At 48.9% G+C, this 19,510-nt stretch overlaps 5 non-coding genes across 5 annotated transcripts; all 5 read left to right on the forward strand.

The window, feature by feature from the left end:
* Window positions 1–2,117: 2,117 nt before the first annotated feature.
* trnam-cau (transfer RNA methionine (anticodon CAU)) lies at window positions 2,118–2,189 on the forward strand. The gene has a single exon. It is a non-coding gene; the product is annotated as a tRNA-Met (tRNA).
* A 3,665-nt stretch (window positions 2,190–5,854) lies between these two features.
* On the forward strand, window positions 5,855–5,926 carry trnam-cau (transfer RNA methionine (anticodon CAU)). The gene has a single exon. It is a non-coding gene; the product is annotated as a tRNA-Met (tRNA).
* A 5,416-nt stretch (window positions 5,927–11,342) lies between these two features.
* On the forward strand, window positions 11,343–11,414 carry trnam-cau (transfer RNA methionine (anticodon CAU)). The gene has a single exon. It is a non-coding gene; the product is annotated as a tRNA-Met (tRNA).
* A 2,669-nt stretch (window positions 11,415–14,083) lies between these two features.
* Window positions 14,084–14,155, forward strand: trnam-cau (transfer RNA methionine (anticodon CAU)). The gene has a single exon. It is a non-coding gene; the product is annotated as a tRNA-Met (tRNA).
* A 2,673-nt stretch (window positions 14,156–16,828) lies between these two features.
* On the forward strand, window positions 16,829–16,900 carry trnam-cau (transfer RNA methionine (anticodon CAU)). Its single transcript has one exon. It is a non-coding gene; the product is annotated as a tRNA-Met (tRNA).
* The last annotated feature ends 2,610 nt before the right edge of the window (window positions 16,901–19,510 follow it).

The following is a 19,510-nucleotide window of genomic DNA, read 5'->3' on the forward strand; positions in this document are numbered from 1 at the left end:
GCTGCGTGAAGACGATTTCTGAACACCAAGCAGGCTGCACAACAATGTGAATTTACCTGGGCGAAGAGTCCTCGGTGTTCATTTCTCTCTGTCCTGCCAGCACAGCATCTTTCTGTCTCTCCGATAACAGACCTTTGGAGAAAGTTCACAATCAAAGTTGTTCATGTTCCCCGCATTAATGTAACTGACACCTCTCACCCCAAGAGTTTCAGAGAGAGAGAGAGAGAGAAAGAGGGAGAGAAAGCAGAAGAGCGAATGGACTCTTACCCTCCCCCAACCCTACATTCCCCCACCCCCCTCCCCCCAGAACAACGTGCAAGTAGAAATAAAATGGTTTAATTATCCGCCAGTGGAGATAGTCCAGTTCCTGGGGATGAGACAAACATCAGCCCCCCCGGGGACAGAATGACAAGCAGATGTTCTGGAAAGGCTTTGCTGCTTGCAATTCTTGCAGCAATGTGGAATGTACTTCACACTGAGCAAGTTTCAGCTGGCTCAGAGTCTCCAATGTTCATTGCTGTGTTTGCCGCCAGCTCAGAGAGAGAACAATAGGCAGGACGTAGGAGTGAATAACGATCCGCGTGAGAATGCGAATAACTGTTAATGGAGACTGTTAGTGGCTAACAATACGTCGTGTGTCATAGCAGACGAGGTGATAAACAGGAGTCTTTTGTGTGGTAGGGGTCAAGGACATGGGGGAGTTCAGGCCCTATAGTTATAGAACTCGATATTGAAGACCGGAGGGCTGTAAGGTCTCCAAGTGGAAAATGAGATGTTGTTCTTTCATCTGGAGCTCGAACACTGCTGCAAGCCTGAGACAGGGATGTTGGCCAGGGAACAGGGTGATGTGTTAAAGTGGCAGGCAACCGCAAGGTCAGGGCCTTGAGTTTCTGCGGGCAGAAGCGGGATGTTCTGCGAAGCAGTCACCCAGTTTATGCTTCATGCTACGTTGGGCAAACGACACTGTGAGCAGCGAATGCGGTGGAATGAAATAGCAGCAGGGAGACTGGATGAGAAGCAGCTGTTCGGGAAAGTCTTTGCCGCTTGCAATTCTGAGAGCAATCTCAAATGTACTTCATACTGAGCATGTCTCAGGTCGCTCAAGAGGTCTGGGGCATTTCCTGCGCGCGTGCTTTCTGGCTCGTTGGTCTAGGCGTATGATTCTCGCTTAGGGTCTGTTACTGCGCTGATTTGCGAGAGGTCCCTGGTTCAAATCCCGGACGAGCCCGTGTTTTTTTTTTTAACTTGACTTGTGCAAAACTGCCTGATTAACTTTCTCAAAAAGCACCTTCGTGAAACCAGCGTGGGCTGCCTGGAGTACGAATGAGGCAGAAAACAGAGAAATGAAATGGTTGGAGATCGTGTTCAACAAGCTACTTGGATGCTGCCTGAACTGCTGTGCTCTTCCAGCACCACTAATCCAGAATCTGGTTTCCAGCATCTGCAGTCATTGTTTTTACCATAGTGCTCAACCGGTTGACGTGAGTGGTGCGGTGTTTGAGGAATGTCAGCAATCAAGGTAGATTGGAAAATTGGGACAGCTCTCCTCGGAGAACCGAACTTTTCCAAGTCATGAGGGACCTAGAAACAGGAAATAATGTTGTGAAAATGCTCCCACGCCTGAAAGGATCCATAACGATTCGGCAGAAATTTAAGTCACGAGGAAAAGAAGTAAAAGTGACATTAGGAAGAACATTTTCGTACAGGGAGTGGTGAGGGTCAGTAAGTCCCTGTCTGACATTGACAAAGAGGAAGATTCAATGGACCCAAAAGGGAATTCGGTGGTCACGTTCAGATGTGCAGATTTCCGCTGAGAAGGCGAGAGAATGAAACGACTAGAGTCACACGTTTACTTAAGTGTAGAACCAGCAGAGCGAAGGTGGGCCGCAGAGCCTCCGTCTGCGCTGTGACACATGTTGTGATTCAGTGTGAAATCACAGTTCGACCGACAGAATGTGGGAATTTAGAAAAAAGTTTATATTTACACAGCCTCCATACGTCTGCGAAACAGCATATCACACGACAGCAGTGGAGGTCTTTGACACCAGGCTCGAAGGTGCCTTCAGCGTGCCAGACAAAAGCCTGAAGTGTTCTGTGCAACCAGCTCACCAAGCGGCAGCAGAGTGGCGCAGCGGGAGCGTGCTGGGCCCATAACCCAGAGGTCGATGGATCGAAACCATCCTCTGCTATCGTTCACTGTCACCTTGATCTGCTTTCTTCAGCAAGCTGCCTTTGCATCTACTTGCCGATATGTTCATATCGATCCACTCCATTCAAACGGCATGGGTTTTAGAGGTCTCAGTGGTATTCTGTTCTTGGTCGGTTTCCTCTGAACTGAATCGCAAAACCGGTTCTCTACGATGCTAATGAGCTGTTAAAGTTGAAACTCAGACATCGTCCCCCACTTTTTGGACGGATACCACCGATTGTAGGAGTGAATAACGATCCGCGTGAGAATGCGAATAACTGTTAATGGAGACTGTTAGTGGCTAACAATACGTCGTGTGTCATAGCAGACGAGGTGATAAACAGGAGTCTTTTGTGTGGTAGGGGTCAAGGACATGGGGGAGTTCAGGCCCTATAGTTATAGAACTCGATATTGAAGACCGGAGGGCTGTAAGGTCTCCAAGTGGAAAATGAGATGTTGTTCTTTCATCTGGAGCTCGAACACTGCTGCAAGCCTGAGACAGGGATGTTGGCCAGGGAACAGGGTGATGTGTTAAAGTGGCAGGCAACCGCAAGGTCAGGGCCTTGAGTTTCTGCGGGCAGAAGCGGGATGTTCTGCGAAGCAGTCACCCAGTTTATGCTTCATGCTACGTTGGGCAAACGACACTGTGAGCAGCGAATGCGGTGGAATGAAATAGCAGCAGGGAGACTGGATGAGAAGCAGCTGTTCGGGAAAGTCTTTGCCGCTTGCAATTCTGAGAGCAATCTCAAATGTATTTCATACTGAGCATGTCTCAGGTCGCTCAAGAGGTCTGGGGCATTTCCTGCGCGCGTGCTTTCTGGCTCGTTGGTCTAGGCGTATGATTCTCGCTTAGGGTCTGTTACTGCGCTGATTTGCGAGAGGTCCCTGGTTCAAATCCCGGACGAGCCCGTGTTTTTTTTTTTAACTTGACTTGTGCAAAACTGCCTGATTAACTTTCTCAAAAAGCACCTTCGTGAAACCAGCGTGGGCTGCCTGGAGTACGAATGAGGCAGAAAACAGAGAAATGAAATGGTTGGAGATCGTGTTCAACAAGCTACTTGGATGCTGCCTGAACTGCTGTGCTCTTCCAGCACCACTAATCCAGAATCTGGTTTCCAGCATCTGCAGTCATTGTTTTTACCATAGTGCTCAACCGGTTGACGTGAGTGGTGCGGTGTTTGAGGAATGTCAGCAATCAAGGTAGATTGGAAAATTGGGACAGCTCTCCTCGGAGAACCGAACTTTTCCAAGTCATGAGGGACCTAGAAACAGGAAATAATGTTGTGAAAATGCTCCCACGCCTGAAAGGATCCATAACGATTCGGCAGAATTTTAAGTCACGAGGAAAAGAAGTAAAAGTGACATTAGGAAGAACATTTTCGTACAGGGAGTGGTGAGGGTCAGTAAGTCCCTGTCTGACATTGACAAAGAGGAAGATTCAATGGACCCAAAAGGGAATTCGGTGGTCACGTTCAGATGTGCAGATTTCCGCTGAGAAGGCGAGAGAATGAAACGACTAGAGTCACACGTTTACTTAAGTGTAGAACCAGCAGAGCGAAGGTGGGCCGCAGAGCCTCCGTCTGCGCTGTGACACATGTTGTGATTCAGTGTGAAATCACAGTTCGACCGACAGAATGTGGGAATTTAGAAAAAAGTTTATATTTACACAGCCTCCATACGTCTGCGAAACAGCATATCACACGACAGCAGTGGAGGTTTTGACACCAGGCTCGAAGGTGCCTTCAGCGTGCCAGACAAAAGCCTGAAGTGTTCTGTGCAACCAGCTCACCAAGCGGCAGCAGAGTGGCGCAGCGGGAGCGTGCTGGGCCCATAACCCAGAAGTCGATGGATCGAAACCATCCTCTGCTATCGTTCACTGTCACCTTGATCTGCTTTCTTCAGCAAGCTGCCTTTGCATCTACTTGCCGATATGTTCATATCGATCCACTCCATTCAAACGGCATGGGTTTTAGAGGTCTCAGTGGTATTCTGTTCTTGGTCGGTTTCCTCTGAACTGAATCGCAAAACCGGTTCTCTACGATGCTAATGAGCTGTTAAAGTTGAAACTCAGACATCGTCCCCCACTTTTTGGACGGATACCACCGATTGTAGGAGTGAATAACGATCCGCGTGAGAATGCGAATAACTGTTAATGGAGACTGTTAGTGGCTAACAATACGTCGTGTGTCATAGCAGACGAGGTGATAAACAGGAGTCTTTTGTGTGGTAGGGGTCAAGGACATGGGGGAGTTCAGGCCCTATAGTTATAGAACTCGATATTGAAGACCGGAGGGCTGTAAGGTCTCCAAGTGGAAAATGAGATGTTGTTCTTTCATCTGGAGCTCGAACACTGCTGCAAGCCTGAGACAGGGATGTTGGCCAGGGAACAGGGTGATGTGTTAAAGTGGCAGGCAACCGCAAGGTCAGGGCCTTGAGTTTCTGCGGGCAGAAGCGGGATGTTCTGCGAAGCAGTCACCCAGTTTATGCTTCATGCTACGTTGGGCAAACGACACTGTGAGCAGCGAATGCGGTGGAATGAAATAGCAGCAGGGAGACTGGATGAGAAGCAACTGTTCGGGAAAGTCTTTGCCGCTTGCAATTCTGAGAGCAATCTCAAATGTACTTCATACTGAGCATGTCTCAGGTCGCTCAAGAGGTCTGGGGCATTACCTGCGCGCGTGCTTTCTGGCTCGTTGGTCTAGGCGTATGATTCTCGCTTAGGGTCTGTTCCTGCGCTGATTTGCGAGAGGTCCCTGGTTCAAATCCCGGACGAGCCCGTGTTTTTTTTTTTAACTTGACTTGTGCAAAACTGCCTGATTAACTTTCTCAAAAAGCACCTTCGTGAAACCAGCGTGGGCTGCCTGGAGTACGAATGAGGCAGAAAACAGAGAAATGAAATGGTTGGAGATCGTGTTCAACAAGCTACTTGGATGCTGCCTGAACTGCTGTGCTCTTCCAGCACCACTAATCCAGAATCTGGTTTCCAGCATCTGCAGTCATTGTTTTTACCATAGTGCTCAACCGGTTGACGTGAGTGGTGCGGTGTTTGAGGAATGTCAGCAATCAAGGTAGATTGGAAAATTGGGACAGCTCTCCTCGGAGAACCGAACTTTTCCAAGTCATGAGGGACCTAGAAACAGGAAATAATGTTGTGAAAATGCTCCCACGCCTGAAAGGATCCATAACGATTCGGCAGAATTTTAAGTCACGAGGAAAAGAAGTAAAAGTGACATTAGGAAGAACGTTTTCGTACAGGGAGTGGTGAGGGTCAGTAAGTCCCTGTCTGACATTGACAAAGAGGAAGATTCAATGGACCCAAAAGGGAATTCGGTGGTCACGTTCAGATGTGCAGATTTCCGCTGAGAAGGCGAGAGAATGAAACGACTAGAGTCACACGTTTACTTAAGTGTAGAACCAGCAGAGCGAAGGTGGGCCGCAGAGCCTCCGTCTGCGCTGTGACACATGTTGTGATTCAGTGTGAAATCACAGTTCGACCGACAGAATGTGGGAATTTAGAAAAAAGTTTATATTTACACAGCCTCCATACGTCTGCGAAACAGCATATCACACGACAGCAGTGGAGGTCTTTGACATCAGGCTCGAAGGTGCCTGCAGCGTGCCAGACAAAAGCCTGAAGTGTTCTGTGCAACCAGCTTACCAAGCGGCAGCAGAGTGGCGCAGCGGGAGCGTGCTGGGCCCATAACCCAGAGGTCGATGGATCGAAACCATCCTCTGCTATCGTTCACTATCACCTTGATCTGCTTTCTTCAGCAAGCTGCCTTTGCATCTACTTGCCGATATGTTCATATCGATCCACTCCATTCAAACGGCATGGGTTTTAGAGGTCTCAGTGGTATTCTGTTCTTGGTCGGTTTCCTCTGAACTGAATCGCAAAACCGGTTCTCTACGATGCTAATGAGCTGTTAAAGTTGAAACTCAGACATCGTCCCCCACTTTTTGGACGGATACCACCGATTGTGAATAACCTCAGAGAGAGAGAGAGAGAGACAAGTGACAGACAGTCGCCGTGGAATCCAGGGGCTGAATGGCTTCTGTCTGCGCGAGAATGATGCTACGTGTTGCTGAGGGAGCAAAAATGGTTCATTTTTAACCGTCCCTTCCGTGTTGGACTGCCTGCAGTCCCTCAGCTCAGGGCGGTGGGGATGACTCTCAGTGAGTGAAGGTTTCACTCGGATTCTCTTCATCTGGGACACTTGGGGCTCAGATGTTAACTGCTGCGCGGTCGCAGCAAAGAAAGCGATGCCCGCTTTGCAATAGACTTTCTGTAAGATTGCTGCGTGAAGACGATTTCTGAACACCAAGCAGGCTGCACAACAATGTGAATTTACCTGGGCGAAGAGTCCTCGGTGTTCATTTCTCTCTGTCCTGCCAGCACAGCATCTTTCTGTCTCTCCGATAACAGACCTTTGGAGAAAGTTCACAATCAAAGTTGTTCATGTTCCCCGCATTAATGTAACTGACACCTCTCACCCCAAGAGTTTCAGAGAGAGAGAGAGAGAGAAAGAGGGAGAGAAAGCAGAAGAGCGAATGGACTCTTACCCTCCCCCAACCCTACATTCCCCCACCCCCCTCCCCCCAGAACAACGTGCAAGTAGAAATCAAATGGTTTAATTATCCGCCAGTGGAGATAGTCCAGTTCCTGGGGATGAGACAAACATCAGCCCCCCCGGGGACAGAATGACAAGCAGATGTTCTGGAAAGGCTTTGCTGCTTGCAATTCTTGCAGCAATGTGGAATGTACTTCACACTGAGCAAGTTTCAGCTGGCTCAGAGTCTCCAATGTTCATTGCTGTGTTTGCCGCCAGCTCAGAGAGAGAACAATAGGCAGGACGTAGGAGTGAATAACGATCCGCGTGAGAATGCGAATAACTGTTAATGGAGACTGTTAGTGGCTAACAATACGTCGTGTGTCATAGCAGACGAGGTGATAAACAGGAGTCTTTTGTGTGGTAGGGGTCAAGGACATGGGGGAGTTCAGGCCCTATAGTTATAGAACTCGATATTGAAGACCGGAGGGCTGTCAGGTCTCCAAGTGGAAAATGAGATGTTGTTCTTTCATCTGGAGCTCGAACACTGCTGCAAGCCTGAGACAGGGATGTTGGCCAGGGAACAGGGTGATGTGTTAAAGTGGCAGGCAACCGCAAGGTCAGGGCCTTGAGTTTCTGCGGGCAGAAGCGGGATGTTCTGCGAAGCAGTCACCCAGTTTATGCTTCATGCTACGTTGGGCAAACGACACTGTGAGCAGCGAATGCGGTGGAATGAAATAGCAGCAGGGAGACTGGATGAGAAGCAACTGTTCGGGAAAGTCTTTGCCGCTTGCAATTCTGAGAGCAATCTCAAATGTACTTCATACTGAGCATGTCTCAGGTCGCTCAAGAGGTCTGGGGCATTACTTACGCGCGTGCTTTCTGGCTCGTTGGTCTAGGCGTATGATTCTCGCTTAGGGTCTGTTCCTGCGCTGATTTGCGAGAGGTCCCGGGTTCAAATCCCGGACGAGCCCGTGTTTTTTTTTTTAAACTTGACTTGTGCAAAACTGCCTGATTAACTTTCTCAAAAAGCACCTTCGTGAAACCAGCGTGGGCTGCCTGGAGTACGAATGAGGCAGAAAACAGAGAAATGAAATGGTTGGAGATCGTGTTCAACAAGCTACTTGGATGCTGCCTGAACTGCTGTGCTCTTCCAGCACCACTAATACAGAATCTGGTTTCCAGCATCTGCAGTCATTGTTTTTACCATAGTGCTCAACAGGTTGACGTGAGTGGTGCGGTGTTTGAGGAATGTCAGCAATCAAGGTAGATTGGAAAATTGGGACAGCTCTCCTCGGAGAACCGAACTTTTCCAAGTCATGAGGGACCTAGAAACAGGAAATAATGTTGTGAAAATGCTCCCACGCCTGAAAGGATCCATAACGATTCGGCAGAATTTTAAGTCACGAGGAAAAGAAGTAAAAGTGACATTAGGAAGAACGTTTTCGTACAGGGAGTGGTGAGGGTCAGTAAGTCCCTGTCTGACATTGACAAAGAGGAAGATTCAATGGACCCAAAAGGGAATTCGGTGGTCACGTTCAGATGTGCAGATTTCCGCTGAGAAGGCGAGAGAATGAAACGACTAGAGTCACACGTTTACTTAAGTGTAGAACCAGCAGAGCGAAGGTGGGCCGCAGAGCCTCCGTCTGCGCTGTGACACATGTTGTGATTCAGTGTGAAATCACAGTTCGACCGACAGAATGTGGGAATTTAGAAAAAAGTTTATATTTACACAGCCTCCATACGTCTGCGAAACAGCATATCACACGACAGCAGTGGAGGTCTTTGACACCAGGCTCGAAGGTGCCTGCAGCGTGCCAGACAAAAGCCTGAAGTGTTCTGTGCAACCAACTCACCACGCGGCAGCAGAGTGGCGCAGCGGGAGCGTGCTGGGCCCATAACCCAGCGGTCGATGGATCGAAGCCATCCTCTGCTATCGTTCACTGTCACCTTGATCTGCTTTCTTCAGCAAGCTGCCTTTGCATCTACTTGCCGATATGTTCATATCGATCCACTCCATTCAAACGGCATGGGTTTTAGAGGTCTCAGTGGTATTCTGTTCTTGGTCGGTTTCCTCTGAACTGAATCGCAAAACCGGTTCTCTACGATGCTAATGAGCTGTTAAAGTTGAAACTCAGACATCGTCCCCCACTTTTTGGACGGATACCACCGATTGTGAATAACCTCAGAGAGAGAGAGAGAGACAAGTGACAGACAGTCGCCGTGGAATCCAGGGGCTGAATGGCTTCTGTCTGCGCGAGAATGATGCTACGTGTTGCTGAGGGAGCAAAAATGGTTCATTTTTAACCGTCCCTTCCGTGTTGGACTGCCTGCAGTCCCTCAGCTCAGGGCGGTGGGGATGACTCTCAGTGAGTGAAGGTTTCACTCGGATTCTCTTCATCTGGGACACTTGGGGCTCAGATGTTAACTGCTGCGCGGTCGCAGCAAAGAAAGCGATGCCCGCTTTGCAATAGACTTTCTGTAAGATTGCTGCGTGAAGACGATTTCTGAACACCAAGCAGGCTGCACAACAATGTGAATTTACCTGGGCGAAGAGTCCTCGGTGTTCATTTCTCTCTGTCCTGCCAGCACAGCATCTTTCTGTCTCTCCGATAACAGACCTTTGGAGAAAGTTCACAATCAAAGTTGTTCATGTTCCCCGCATTAATGTAACTGACACCTCTCACCCCAAGAGTTTCAGAGAGAGAGAGAGAGAGAAAGAGGGAGAGAAAGCAGAAGAGCGAATGGACTCTTACCCTCCCCCAACCCTACATTCCCCCACCCCCCTCCCCCCAGAACAACGTGCAAGTAGAAATCAAATGGTTTAATTATCCGCCAGTGGAGATAGTCCAGTTCCTGGGGATGAGACAAACATCAGCCCCCCCGGGGACAGAATGACAAGCAGATGTTCTGGAAAGGCTTTGCTGCTTGCAATTCTTGCAGCAATGTGGAATGTACTTCACACTGAGCAAGTTTCAGCTGGCTCAGAGTCTCCAATGTTCATTGCTGTGTTTGCCGCCAGCTCAGAGAGAGAACAATAGGCAGGACGTAGGAGTGAATAACGATCCGCGTGAGAATGCGAATAACTGTTAATGGAGACTGTTAGTGGCTAACAATACGTCGTGTGTCATAGCAGACGAGGTGATAAACAGGAGTCTTTTGTGTGGTAGGGGTCAAGGACATGGGGGAGTTCAGGCCCTATAGTTATAGAACTCGATATTGAAGACCGGAGGGCTGTCAGGTCTCCAAGTGGAAAATGAGATGTTGTTCTTTCATCTGGAGCTCGAACACTGCTGCAAGCCTGAGACAGGGATGTTGGCCAGGGAACAGGGTGATGTGTTAAAGTGGCAGGCAACCGCAAGGTCAGGGCCTTGAGTTTCTGCGGGCAGAAGCGGGATGTTCTGCGAAGCAGTCACCCAGTTTATGCTTCATGCTACGTTGGGCAAACGACACTGTGAGCAGCGAATGCGGTGGAATGAAATAGCAGCAGGGAGACTGGATGAGAAGCAACTGTTCGGGAAAGTCTTTGCCGCTTGCAATTCTGAGAGCAATCTCAAATGTACTTCATACTGAGCATGTCTCAGGTCGCTCAAGAGGTCTGGGGCATTACTTACGCGCGTGCTTTCTGGCTCGTTGGTCTAGGCGTATGATTCTCGCTTAGGGTCTGTTCCTGCGCTGATTTGCGAGAGGTCCCGGGTTCAAATCCCGGACGAGCCCGTGTTTTTTTTTTTAAACTTGACTTGTGCAAAACTGCCTGATTAACTTTCTCAAAAAGCACCTTCGTGAAACCAGCGTGGGCTGCCTGGAGTACGAATGAGGCAGAAAACAGAGAAATAAAATGGTTGGAGATCGTGTTCAACAAGCTACTTGGATGCTGCCTGAACTGCTGTGCTCTTCCAGCACCACTAATACAGAATCTGGTTTCCAGCATCTGCAGTCATTGTTTTTACCATAGTGCTCAACAGGTTGACGTGAGTGGTGCGGTGTTTGAGGAATGTCAGCAATCAAGGTAGATTGGAAAATTGGGACAGCTCTCCTCGGAGAACCGAACTTTTCCAAGTCATGAGGGACCTAGAAACAGGAAATAATGTTGTGAAAATGCTCCCACGCCTGAAAGGATCCATAACGATTCGGCAGAATTTTAAGTCACGAGGAAAAGAAGTAAAAGTGACATTAGGAAGAACGTTTTCGTACAGGGAGTGGTGAGGGTCAGTAAGTCCCTGTCTGACATTGACAAAGAGGAAGATTCAATGGACCCAAAAGGGAATTCGGTGGTCACGTTCAGATGTGCAGATTTCCGCTGAGAAGGCGAGAGAATGAAACGACTAGAGTCACACGTTTACTTAAGTGTAGAACCAGCAGAGCGAAGGTGGGCCGCAGAGCCTCCGTCTGCGCTGTGACACATGTTGTGATTCAGTGTGAAATCACAGTTCGACCGACAGAATGTGGGAATTTAGAAAAAAGTTTATATTTACACAGCCTCCATACGTCTGCGAAACAGCATATCACACGACAGCAGTGGAGGTCTTTGACATCAGGCTCGAAGGTGCCTGCAGCGTGCCAGACAAAAGCCTGAAGTGTTCTGTGCAACCAGCTCACCACGCGGCAGCAGAGTGGCGCAGCGGGAGCGTGCTGGGCCCATAACCCAGAGGTCGATGGATCGAAACCATCCTCTGCTATCGTTCACTGTCACCTTGATCTGCTTTCTTCAGCAAGCTGCCTTTGCATCTACTTGCCGATATGTTCATATCGATCCACTCCATTAAAACGGCATGGGTTTTAGAGGTCTCAGTGGTATTCTGTTCTTGGTCGGTTTCCTCTGAACTGAATCGCAAAACCGGTTCTCTACGATGCTAATGAGCTGTTAAAGTTGAAACTCAGACATCGTCCCCCACTTTTTGGACGGATACCACCGATTGTGAATAACCTCAGAGAGAGAGAGAGAGACAAGTGACAGACAGTCGCCGTGGAATCCAGGGGCTGAATGGCTTCTGTCTGCGCGAGAATGATGCTACGTGTTGCTGAGGGAGCAAAAATGGTTCATTTTTAACCGTCCCTTCCGTGTTGGACTGCCTGCAGTCCCTCAGCTCAGGGCGGTGGGGATGACTCTCAGTGAGTGAAGGTTTCACTCGGATTCTCTTCATCTGGGACACTTGGGGCTCAGATGTTAACTGCTGCGCGGTCGCAGCAAAGAAAGCGATGCCCGCTTTGCAATAGACTTTCTGTAAGATTGCTGCGTGAAGACGATTTCTGAACACCAAGCAGGCTGCACAACAATGTGAATTTACCTGGGCGAAGAGTCCTCGGTGTTCATTTCTCTCTGTCCTGCCAGCACAGCATCTTTCTGTCTCTCCGATAACAGACCTTTGGAGAAAGTTCACAATCAAAGTTGTTCATGTTCCCCGCATTAATGTAACTGACACCTCTCACCCCAAGAGTTTCAGAGAGAGAGAGAGAGAGAAAGAGGGAGAGAAAGCAGAAGAGCGAATGGACTCTTACCCTCCCCCAACCCTACATTCCCCCACCCCCCTCCCCCCAGAACAACGTGCAAGTAGAAATCAAATGGTTTAATTATCCGCCAGTGGAGATAGTCCAGTTCCTGGGGATGAGACAAACATCAGCCCCCCCGGGGACAGAATGACAAGCAGATGTTCTGGAAAGGCTTTGCTGCTTGCAATTCTTGCAGCAATGTGGAATGTACTTCACACTGAGCAAGTTTCAGCTGGCTCAGAGTCTCCAATGTTCATTGCTGTGTTTGCCGCCAGCTCAGAGAGAGAACAATAGGCAGGACGTAGGAGTGAATAACGATCCGCGTGAGAATGCGAATAACTGTTAATGGAGACTGTTAGTGGCTAACAATACGTCGTGTGTCATAGCAGACGAGGTGATAAACAGGAGTCTTTTGTGTGGTAGGGGTCAAGGACATGGGGGAGTTCAGGCCCTATAGTTATAGAACTCGATATTGAAGACCGGAGGGCTGTAAGGTCTCCAAGTGGAAAATGAGATGTTGTTCTTTCATCTGGAGCTCGAACACTGCTGCAAGCCTGAGACAGGGATGTTGGCCAGGGAACAGGGTGATGTGTTAAAGTGGCAGGCAACCGCAAGGTCAGGGCCTTGAGTTTCTGCGGGCAGAAGCGGGATGTTCTGCGAAGCAGTCACCCAGTTTATGCTTCATGCTACGTTGGGCAAACGACACTGTGAGCAGCGAATGCGGTGGAATGAAATAGCAGCAGGGAGACTGGATGAGAAGCAACTGTTCGGGAAAGTCTTTGCCGCTTGCAATTCTGAGAGCAATCTCAAATGTACTTCATACTGAGCATGTCTCAGGTCGCTCAAGAGGTCTGGGGCATTACCTGCGCGCGTGCTTTCTGGCTCGTTGGTCTAGGCGTATGATTCTCGCTTAGGGTCTGTTCCTGCGCTGATTTGCGAGAGGTCCCTGGTTCAAATCCCGGACGAGCCCGTGTTTTTTTTTAACTTGACTTGTGCAAAACTGCCTGATTAACTTTCTCAAAAAGCACCTTCGTGAAACCAGCGTGGGCTGCCTGGAGTACGAATGAGGCAGAAAACAGAGAAATGAAATGGTTGGAGATCGTGTTCAACAAGCTACTTGGATGCTGCCTGAACTGCTGTGCTCTTCCAGCACCACTAATCCAGAATCTGGTTTCCAGCATCTGCAGTCATTGTTTTTACCATAGTGCTCAACCGGTTGACGTGAGTGGTGCGGTGTTTGAGGAATGTCAGCAATCAAGGTAGATTGGAAAATTGGGACAGCTCTCCTCGGAGAACCGAACTTTTCCAAGTCATGAGGGACCTAGAAACAGGAAATAATGTTGTGAAAATGCTCCCACGCCTGAAAGGATCCATAACGATTCGGCAGAATTTTAAGTCACGAGGAAAAGAAGTAAAAGTGACATTAGGAAGAACGTTTTCGTACAGGGAGTGGTGAGGGTCAGTAAGTCCCTGTCTGACATTGACAAAGAGGAAGATTCAATGGACCCAAAAGGGAATTCGGTGGTCACGTTCAGATGTGCAGATTTCCGCTGAGAAGGCGAGAGAATGAAACGACTAGAGTCACACGTTTACTTAAGTGTAGAACCAGCAGAGCGAAGGTGGGCCGCAGAGCCTCCGTCTGCGCTGTGACACATGTTGTGATTCAGTGTGAAATCACAGTTCGACCGACAGAATGTGGGAATTTAGAAAAAATGTTTATATTTACACAGCCTCCATACGTCTGCGAAACAGCATATCACACGACAGCAGTGGAGGTCTTTGACATCAGGCTCGAAGGTGCCTGCAGCGTGCCAGACAAAAGCCTGAAGTGTTCTGTGCAACCAGCTTACCAAGCGGCAGCAGAGTGGCGCAGCGGGAGCGTGCTGGGCCCATAACCCAGAGGTCGATGGATCGAAACCATCCTCTGCTATCGTTCACTATCACCTTGATCTGCTTTCTTCAGCAAGCTGCCTTTGCATCTACTTGCCGATATGTTCATATCGATCCACTCCATTCAAACGGCATGGGTTTTAGAGGTCTCAGTGGTATTCTGTTCTTGGTCGGTTTCCTCTGAACTGAATCGCAAAACCGGTTCTCTACGATGCTAATGAGCTGTTAAAGTTGAAACTCAGACATCGTCCCCCACTTTTTGGACGGATACCACCGATTGTGAATAACCTCAGAGAGAGAGAGAGAGAGACAAGTGACAGACAGTCGCCGTGGAATCCAGGGGCTGAATGGCTTCTGTCTGCGCGAGAATGATGCTACGTGTTGCTGAGGGAGCAAAAATGGTTCATTTTTAACCGTCCCTTCCGTGTTGGACTGCCTGCAGTCCCTCAGCTCAGGGCGGTGGGGATGACTCTCAGTGAGTGAAGGTTTCACTCGGATTCTCTTCATCTGGGACACTTGGGGCTCAGATGTTAACTGCTGCGCGGTCGCAGCAAAGAAAGCGATGCCCGCTTTGCAATAGACTTTCTGTAAGATTGCTGCGTGAAGACGATTTCTGAACACCAAGCAGGCTGCACAACAATGTGAATTTACCTGGGCGAAGAGTCCTCGGTGTTCATTTCTCTCTGTCCTGCCAGCACAGCATCTTTCTGTCTCTCCGATAACAGACCTTTGGAGAAAGTTCACAATCAAAGTTGTTCATGTTCCCCGCATTAATGTAACTGACACCTCTCACCCCAAGAGTTTCAGAGAGAGAGAGAGAGAGAAAGAGGGAGAGAAAGCAGAAGAGCGAATGGACTCTTACCCTCCCCCAACCCTACATTCCCCCACCCCCCTCCCCCCAGAACAACGTGCAAGTAGAAATCAAATGGTTTAATTATCCGCCAGTGGAGATAGTCCAGTTCCTGGGGATGAGACAAACATCAGCCCCCCCGGGGACAGAATGACAAGCAGATGTTCTGGAAAGGCTTTGCTGCTTGCAATTCTTGCAGCAATGTGGAATGTACTTCACACTGAGCAAGTTTCAGCTGGCTCAGAGTCTCCAATGTTCATTGCTGTGTTTGCCGCCAGCTCAGAGAGAGAACAATAGGCAGGACGTAGGAGTGAATAACGATCCGCGTGAGAATGCGAATAACTGTTAATGGAGACTGTTAGTGGCTAACAATACGTCGTGTGTCATAGCAGACGAGGTGATAAACAGGAGTCTTTTGTGTGGTAGGGGTCAAGGACATGGGGGAGTTCAGGCCCTATAGTTATAGAACTCGATATTGAAGACCGGAGGGCTGTCAGGTCTCCAAGTGGAAAATGAGATGTTGTTCTTTCATCTGGAGCTCGAACACTGCTGCAAGCCTGAGACAGGGATGTTGGCCAGGGAACAGGGTGATGTGTTAAAGTGGCAGGCAACCGCAAGGTCAGGGCCTTGAGTTTCTGCGGGCAGAAGCGGGATGTTCTGCGAAGCAGTCACCCAGTTTATGCTTCATGCTACGTTGGGCAAACGACACTGTGAGCAGCGAATGCGGTGGAATGAAATAGCAGCAGGGAGACTGGATGAGAAGCAACTGTTCGGGAAAGTCTTTGCCGCTTGCAATTCTGAGAGCAATCTCAAATGTACTTCATACTGAGCATGTCTCAGGTCGCTCAAGAGGTCTGGGGCATTACTTACGCGCGTGCTTTCTGGCTCGTTGGTCTAGGCGTATGATTCTCGCTTAGGGTCTGTTCCTGCGCTGATTTGCGAGAGGTCCCGGGTTCAAATCCCGGACGAGCCCGTGTTTTTTTTTTTAAACTTGACTTGTGCAAAACTGCCTGATTAACTTTCTCAAAAAGCACCTTCGTGAAACCAGCGTGGGCTGCCTGGAGTACGAATGAGGCAGAAAACAGAGAAATAAAATGGTTGGAGATCGTGTTCAACAAGCTACTTGGATGCTGCCTGAACTGCTGTGCTCTTCCAGCACCACTAATACAGAATCTGGTTTCCAGCATCTGCAGTCATTGTTTTTACCATAGTGCTCAACCGGTTGACGTGAGTGGTGCGGTGTTTGAGGAATGTCAGCAATCAAGGTAGATTGGAAAATTGGGACAGCTCTCCTCGGAGAACCGAACTTTTCCAAGTCATGAGGGACCTAGAAACAGGAAATAATGTTGTGAAAATGCTCCCACGCCTGAAAGGATCCATAACGATTCGGCAGAATTTTAAGTCACGAGGAAAAGAAGTAAAAGTGACATTAGGAAGAACGTTTTCGTACAGGGAGTGGTGAGGGTCAGTAAGTCCCTGTCTGACATTGACAAAGAGGAAGATTCAATGGACCCAAAAGGGAATTCGGTGGTCACGTTCAGATGTGCAGATTTCCGCTGAGAAGGCGAGAGAATGAAACGACTAGAGTCACACGTTTACTTAAGTGTAGAACCAGCAGAGCGAAGGTGGGCCGCAGAGCCTCCGTCTGCGATGTGACACATGTTGTGATTCAGTGTGAAATCACAGTTCGACCGACAGAATGTGGGAATTTAGAAAAAAGTTTATATTTACACAGCCTCCATACGTCTGCGAAACAGCATATCACACGACAGCAGTGGAGGTCTTTGACATCAGGCTCGAAGGTGCCTGCAGCGTGCCAGACAAAAGCCTGAAGTGTTCTGTGCAACCAGCTCACCACGCGGCAGCAGAGTGGCGCAGCGGGAGCGTGCTGGGCCCATAACCCAGAGGTCGATGGATCGAAACCATCCTCTGCTATCGTTCACTGTCACCTTGATCTGCTTTCTTCAGCAAGCTGCCTTTGCATCTACTTGCCGATATGTTCATATCGATCCACTCCATTAAAACGGCATGGGTTTTAGAGGTCTCAGTGGTATTCTGTTCTTGGTCGGTTTCCTCTGAACTGAATCGCAAAACCGGTTCTCTACGATGCTAATGAGCTGTTAAAGTTGAAACTCAGACATCGTCCCCCACTTTTTGGACGGATACCACCGATTGTGAATAACCTCAGAGAGAGAGAGAGAGACAAGTGACAGACAGTCGCCGTGGAATCCAGGGGCTGAATGGCTTCTGTCTGCGCGAGAATGATGCTACGTGTTGCTGAGGGAGCAAAAATGGTTCATTTTTAACCGTCCCTTCCGTGTTGGACTGCCTGCAGTCCCTCAGCTCAGGGCGGTGGGGATGACTCTCAGTGAGTGAAGGTTTCACTCGGATTCTCTTCATCTGGGACACTTGGGGCTCAGATGTTAACTGCTGCGCGGTCGCAGCAAAGAAAGCGATGCCCGCTTTGCAATAGACTTTCTGTAAGATTGCTGCGTGAAGACGATTTCTGAACACCAAGCAGGCTGCACAACAATGTGAATTTACCTGGGCGAAGAGTCCTCGGTGTTCATTTCTCTCTGTCCTGCCAGCACAGCATCTTTCTGTCTCTCCGATAACAGACCTTTGGAGAAAGTTCACAATCAAAGTTGTTCATGTTCCCCGCATTAATGTAACTGACACCTCTCACCCCAAGAGTTTCAGAGAGAGAGAGAGAGAGAAAGAGGGAGAGAAAGCAGAAGAGCGAATGGACTCTTACCCTCCCCCAACCCTACATTCCCCCACCCCCCTCCCCCCAGAACAACGTGCAAGTAGAAATCAAATGGTTTAATTATCCGCCAGTGGAGATAGTCCAGTTCCTGGGGATGAGACAAACATCAGCCCCCCCGGGGACAGAATGACAAGCAGATGTTCTGGAAAGGCTTTGCTGCTTGCAATTCTTGCAGCAATGTGGAATGTACTTCACACTGAGCAAGTTTCAGCTGGCTCAGAGTCTCCAATGTTCATTGCTGTGTTTGCCGCCAGCTCAGAGAGAGAACAATAGGCAGGACGTAGGAGTGAATAACGATCCGCGTGAGAATGCGAATAACTGTTAATGGAGACTGTTAGTGGCTAACAATACGTCGTGTGTCATAGCAGACGAGGTGATAAACAGGAGTCTTTTGTGTGGTAGGGGTCAAGGACATGGGGGAGTTCAGGCCCTATAGTTATAGAACTCGATATTGAAGACCGGAGGGCTGTAAGGTCTCCAAGTGGAAAATGAGATGTTGTTCTTTCATCTGGAGCTCGAACACTGCTGCAAGCCTGAGACAGGGATGTTGGCCAGGGAACAGGGTGATGTGTTAAAGTGGCAGGCAACCGCAAGGTCAGGGCCTTGAGTTTCTGCGGGCAGAAGCGGGATGTTCTGCGAAGCAGTCACCCAGTTTATGCTTCATGCTACGTTGGGCAAACGACACTGTGAGCAGCGAATGCGGTGGAATGAAATAGCAGCAGGGAGACTGGATGAGAAGCAACTGTTCGGGAAAGTCTTTGCCGCTTGCAATTCTGAGAGCAATCTCAAATGTACTTCATACTGAGCATGTCTCAGGTCGCTCAAGAGGTCTGGGGCATTACCTGCGCGCGTGCTTTCTGGCTCGTTGGTCTAGGCGTATGATTCTCGCTTAGGGTCTGTTCCTGCGCTGATTTGCGAGAGGTCCCTGGTTCAAATCCCGGACGAGCCCGTGTTTTTTTTTAACTTGACTTGTGCAAAACTGCCTGATTAACTTTCTCAAAAAGCACCTTCGTGAAACCAGCGTGGGCTGCCTGGAGTACGAATGAGGCAGAAAACAGAGAAATGAAATGGTTGGAGATCGTGTTCAACAAGCTACTTGGATGCTGCCTGAACTGCTGTGCTCTTCCAGCACCACTAATCCAGAATCTGGTTTCCAGCATCTGCAGTCATTGTTTTTACCATAGTGCTCAACCGGTTGACGTGAGTGGTGCGGTGTTTGAGGAATGTCAGCAATCAAGGTAGATTGGAAAATTGGGACAGCTCTCCTCGGAGAACCGAACTTTTCCAAGTCATGAGGGACCTAGAAACAGGAAATAATGTTGTGAAAATGCTCCCACGCCTGAAAGGATCCATAACGATTCGGCAGAATTTTAAGTCACGAGGAAAAGAAGTAAAAGTGACATTAGGAAGAACGTTTTCGTACAGGGAGTGGTGAGGGTCAGTAAGTCCCTGTCTGACATTGACAAAGAGGAAGATTCAATGGACCCAAAAGGGAATTCGGTGGTCACGTTCAGATGTGCAGATTTCCGCTGAGAAGGCGAGAGAATGAAACGACTAGAGTCACACGTTTACTTAAGTGTAGAACCAGCAGAGCGAAGGTGGGCCGCAGAGCCTCCGTCTGCGCTGTGACACATGTTGTGATTCAGTGTGAAATCACAGTTCGACCGACAGAATGTGGGAATTTAGAAAAAAGTTTATATTTACACAGCCTCCATACGTCTGCGAAACAGCATATCACACGACAGCAGTGGAGGTCTTTGACATCAGGCTCGAAGGTG

Source organism: Chiloscyllium punctatum, chromosome 36 (assembly GCF_047496795.1).
Source record: "Chiloscyllium punctatum isolate Juve2018m chromosome 36, sChiPun1.3, whole genome shotgun sequence".
Lineage (NCBI taxonomy): Eukaryota > Metazoa > Chordata > Chondrichthyes > Orectolobiformes > Hemiscylliidae > Chiloscyllium > Chiloscyllium punctatum.